Source organism: Microtus ochrogaster (assembly GCF_000317375.1).
Source record: "Microtus ochrogaster isolate Prairie Vole_2 chromosome 6 unlocalized genomic scaffold, MicOch1.0 chr6_random_2, whole genome shotgun sequence".
Classification (NCBI taxonomy): Eukaryota; Metazoa; Chordata; class Mammalia; order Rodentia; family Cricetidae; genus Microtus; species Microtus ochrogaster.
In genome coordinates, this window is record NW_004949095.1 from 1,220,056 (window position 1) to 1,225,807 (window position 5,752).

The following is a 5,752-nucleotide window of genomic DNA, read 5'->3' on the forward strand; positions in this document are numbered from 1 at the left end:
CAAGAGTCTTCACTGCACAAGACTCTTCACTGCACAAGACTCTTCACTGCATAAGAGTCTTCACTGCATAAGAGTCTTCACTGTACAAGAGTCTTGCCAAAGGAGCCTCACTGGCCTAGGATGAGCAGGCTTGGGCTTTCGGCTCTCTAGAGGTGGCCTAGCAAGCAGAGTATTGACATCGCTTCCTAATCTGCAGAGTGGCACCAGAACTAGAAGTCATACCCAGAAAGAGGACGTCTGACATGATTTTTATCTCACCTGGAGGATGCCACTATTTGTGAGACAGGGAGGCTCCATCCTTACTTGCACGGCTAACACTGAGAAAGTTTTGTAGTTTAGCCAGCTATTGTTAAGGACAAATAAGGACAATTTTACAATATCATGTGAAAAACAGCACCCCATAACTCTGTGGATTTTATGATCATGTAATAAAAGAACTTTTCTCAGATCATTTTAGGCACATATAACTACAGAAAGACTCAGGTGTGCCAGCTATGGTCCAAGTTTCAGCCCTTCTGGTATCTTACTGAAAAACTGAAATTGAAATTGAGAAAAAAATATATAAGGTCTATAAGGAGGAAACAAATCACAAGTAGTCAAAACACCAAAAACAAAACAAACAAAAAACAACCTTTTCTTTCTTCTTTCTGAGCCTTGCTGTAAGGTACTTAAAATATTTCTCTTTTCTAGTCACCTGTACCCAACCCTTTCCCAAATGCCTGAAACACTATAATCATGGCTTCAGTGTGACGAACCTCTGCTCATGATTCTCAGCAAAATCCAGGAGCAAAGTAGCTTTTCTATGGAAGAATGTGTACTCTAACAGCTGCGAGTATATATGACCATGCTAAAATGCTTAGTTTTACTTTCCACCCAAAGAGAAGCCTTCGTTTTCAACATCAGCATTGAAAATGATAGAACAAGCCTCTAACTTATGCGGGAAGCCCTTGTTGTGTCATCGTTTTTAAGTGTGTGTGTGTGTGTGTGTGTGTGCGTGCGTGCGTGCGTGCGTGCACGCGTGCACATGTATATCTGTGTGGTGTGGTGCACACTGCATAAGACATACATGTGAAGGGACCAGAAGAGGATGCTGAATGCTTTCTTCAGTTGTTCTTTGTGCCATACGTAGCTCTTTAAAATGGAGTCCCTCCAGAACCTCACTGTTTTGGCTAGGCAGGCTGGCTGGCTTGCCTGCAAGCTCTCAAGATCTGCCTGTTCTGCCCCTCAACACTGGAGTGACAGGCACATGGCTGGCTTTTTACACAGGTGCTAGGGGTTGAACTCAGATTCTTAGTCTTACAGAGAAAGCACTCTTACCCACAGAGCTACAGGCCCAGTTTCATCTTCAAACCCATCAGCTCTGCGACCTCTGCAAATCTACGGCCCTTACTTCATAGCACTACTTTGTCTGGGGGAAAGCATTTACCCCCACAGGCCTTTACCAACGTGTTATGTTGATGCCTTAGAGCCCTCAAATTGATTTAAACAGAAAACAAGCTGAAGCTCCATGCATATGGACACACTATTTTAATGTGTGTCTAAAACTGTGACAAGCTAGTTTACCTACACTCATATAGACCCTTACTCATTCAAGTACTCATACAACTTGCAGGGTAAAAGGGACAACTGGAGCAGGAAACCAACCAATCACTGAGCACCCTCACTCTGAACCCAAAGTCAGTGAAAGAAACACACCCTGGATCTGAGACTTGGGCCAGGGAAAGAAACATAAAAGTCAGACCCATCTCTGCCCCTGACCAACTAAACTAACTAATCCCTAAGCAGGGAAAAACTAACCGATTCCTCTTTTCCCTGGGAAAACTCCGCTCCTATGAAGCGCTATATAAGCCTCTCTGCCTTTTCAGTTAGAGGCCACCATTTATCCCTCCATGGCAGAGTCAGCCACTCTCCTGGACTCCTCCTTCCAATAAATCTCTTTCTCAAAAGAGTCTTGGGTGATGACCTTCATTAGCAGGAGCAGAATAGAAGAACCTGGTTGGGATGTATCCTGTATACATCCACCTTTACGTATATCCTGGCTTCCTGATAAGTCAGGATATCTCTGTAACTCTATAACCACATTCCCATACACAACTTACAATGGAATCTGTCTGTCTAGTGCCAGAAACTATGAAAACAGAGCTACCAGGTCCAAGCAGGAAATGCAAGCAAAACAGCCTAGAAATGCTGAGAAATGTAGCCAGATACAGTGATATTAAGAACTGACATTAGGAGCTGCCCAGGACATTTACCTTTTAAGGAACCAGCAAATATACACTCTACAGCATTTGCCACTCAACACTCAAAAGGCGAGACAGCTGCTAAATGGTTTAACTGATACAGCAGGATTGTTGTTGTCTGCACTGAGGAGTAAGAGGTCTATAACTACACTGCAGTTAGCATAACAAGAGTTAATGAGTGACAGCTGCCAAGTCTTACAAATTCTAAAATGTGTACCATATACAAGGAGTTATCATTGCAAATTCATATGAAACTGCATGCCAACAGACTGCTTACTCCTTTGGCTCTGTGGCTTAATATGCTTCCCATTTCCCTATTAATAAAATATTATTTACAGTTTTGTTAGGAATATAGAACATTAAGAATAACAGTCTCATGAAGCTGACCAGCACAGCTGCAGACAGTGCCTCAAAACCCATGTGCTCCACCTTTAAGCCCAGCACTCGGAGGCAGAGGCAGGTGGATCTCTGTGAGTTCGAGGCCAGCCTGATGTACAAGAGTTGGTTCCAGGGCTGGAGAGATGGCTCAGCGGTTAAGAGCATTGCCTGCTCTTCCAAAGGTCCTGAGTTCAATTCCCAGCAACCACATGGTGGCTCACAACCATCTGTAATGAGGTCTGGCACCCTCTTCTGGCATACACACAGACAGAATATTGTACACATAATAAGTAAATAAATATTTTTTTTAAAAAAGAGTTGGTTCCAGGACAGGCTCCAAAACTTAGTATTCTTGATAATATATCAATCAGTCTCATTCGCTCACGTTCCCACATAGTTCTTGAGTAGGAGTCAAAGGGGAAAGCAGCACTGAGAGGTCAATTACTGTGAAAGCAAGCATAAGTTCTTCTGTGAGAAGGAGAGCTATTCCACACCCTGGGAAGGGCTCTGAGAAGGCTTAAAAAGCTCTTGGCCATGGTTATGTGATATGAGTATTTTATGATAACTCAAATTTGTAATTATGAGCTTATGTAATGATTATATATTATTATATAAATTCTGTATCTGACTTTTACAATAAAAGAGCTTTTAAAATTCAATTTAAAAATTGCATTTTAAACAAGGGGAAGAGCAAAAAGCTTAGGCACTAAAGTGCCTGCAGCACAAGCACAAGGGCCTAAGTCTGATCCTCAGAATCCCCATTAAAAACAAAACAGTCCAAGCAGTGGTGGCACACGCCTTACACACCTTTAACCCCAGCACTGGAGGGGCTGGGGCATGTGAGATGGGTCTCTGAGTTCAAGGCCAACCTGAACTACAGTGAGAGTTCCAGAGTAGCCAGGGCTACCCAGAGAAATCATATCTCAAAAAAACCAAACCAAATCAACAACAACAGAAACAAGCACAAGGGTATGAGCCTACAATCCTAGCTAGCATGGGGCAAGCAGACAGGAGGTCCCTAGTGCTTACTGGCCCACCAGCCTAGCCTACTCCATTGAGTACCAGGTGAGTAAGAGTCACAATAACTATATAATCTAAATTAAACTTTGCATATCTCTTCTACATTGCCCACCAGAGTGTAAACTGATAGCAACTCTTCTCCAAGAACACCACAGCAGTAACAGTCACGAGGTAGATATAAATGCTGGACGTCCAATCACGGCCTCGGGAAAACTCTCAAATCTAAGTACAAGAGCTGCCAATAAGGCTGCTCATAGTGAAGCAGCGCAACTTGGGGAAAGTGAAAATAGTGAAGGCCTTTGTGATCACTTCACACCCTTGCCCTCTTTCTCCTGAGTCCCGGCCATTCACTGGGCTCTTTACTCGTAGGCAATCTCACCACGCGCTAATCAGACCCAAGAGGCACCCACTGCCAACGCTGCTCAGTTACTCGCAGATCTCCCACCACATGGTCCTCAGTGACCTTTCATACAGTTCCTCACATGTGCTGACCCCAAAATTATTCCACTGCTCTTCATAACTATAATTTTGCTACTGTTATAAATCATAATGTAAATACCTGATATTCAGGATATCTGATATTAGCCCTTGTGGAGGTGGTAACACACAGGTTGGGTTGAGAACTATTGCTGTCCCAAATGTGGTATCAATAGACTTTCCTGTCCTAAGATTAAATGCTTATCTGTCCTCCATAGCCCTGCTACTCAATTACCTAGTACAGTTCCCAAAACACATTAAATGAACTATTTGAACAGAGGACAATTTTGTTCTTATTCCATCCCACCCAATAATAATCAAACGAGAAAAAAGAAAAAATTATTTTGCAAGTCAACATTTGTACCAGAATAAATATTACTTTCATGAAGACATCTTGATCAATATGCCATCACCAACACAAGAATGCGCTCAATACATATAGAATTAAATTTTACTATTCTAAGCAATATTATCTAACAGATGGTATTCCTATCATAATGAAATAATAGTAGAAGTCAATAGAAAAATTACAGTAAACATACAAACCCACTGGGATTTACTATGTACTTGAATGATCAGAAGGCTACTGACAAAGTCAGGGAGGGGACTTTAAAATTTCTAGGATCAAATTAAAATGAAAACACAAGAGAACCTAGGGGTATAGCAATTAGTAAAGAAAGCTCAAAGCTATAGTGCTTCAGTGAAAAAGTGAGAGGGTCTCAAATAAATAACTTAATGGTGTACCTTAAGGTTTGAGAACCATAAGGAAAACCAAACTCAAAAATAATAGATGGAAAAACAATAATGATGGAGCAGAAATCGATGAAATGGAAATAAAGCAGAATTTACAAAGAACCAAAGACACTAAGAGCTCATTATTTACAAACATAAAACAGACAACCAAATTAACCAGAGATAGGGAATGACTGAACCAAAAATCTGGAGATGAAAGATACTAATGAAATTCATTGGCTCATTAAAGAACTGTTTGAAAATCTAGACTCCAATAAATTGGAAAATGTATAAGAAATTGATAGAAATACTGTCTATCAAACTTAACAACCCTAATGGATATAAACTTAAAAGATCTATAAATAGTAATTAATGCAATTCAAGCAGGAATCTCCCAACTAAAAAAAAAAAGAAAAAGAAAAAGAAACAACAACAACAACAAAAACCACAAGATGGTTTCAGTGTGTGTGGAATTTGAGAACTGTAAGAGGTGATAAAATGGAGAACTGACTGCCGCAAATAAAGGTGAAAGGCGATTATCCATTGGGAATGGGAGCCCTTTACTGTTGTACCATTTAAAAAAAAAAAAAAAACATTGAAACTCTTAGTAACCTTTTAAAAATTAAAAACAGACCTTTACTTAGAATTCCAAACAGGAAATCCACCTTAAGCTAGACACAAAGATGATGATTATAAAAGAAAGAGCAGACACATATGGTCATATTCAAATTAAGATGTTACTCATTTAAAACATACCTTAAAACAGTAAGGTGTGAGTTTAAAAACTAAAAATAAGGCCAAGGAAAGATTATGGATTAAAATATAAAATGAATTTGTAAAAGTGGGGAAAAAACACAAAAAAACTTACAGGCAATGGGTTGGTTTTTTGTTTTTTTTTTTTTTTT

General features: G+C 40.1%; 1 protein-coding gene across 1 annotated transcript in view; it reads right to left on the reverse strand.

The window, feature by feature from the left end:
- Positions 1-5,752, reverse strand: part of Tsen15 (tRNA splicing endonuclease subunit 15) — a 20,999-nt gene that overhangs the window by 11,768 nt on the left and 3,479 nt on the right. The gene's annotated exons all lie outside the window — the stretch shown is intronic.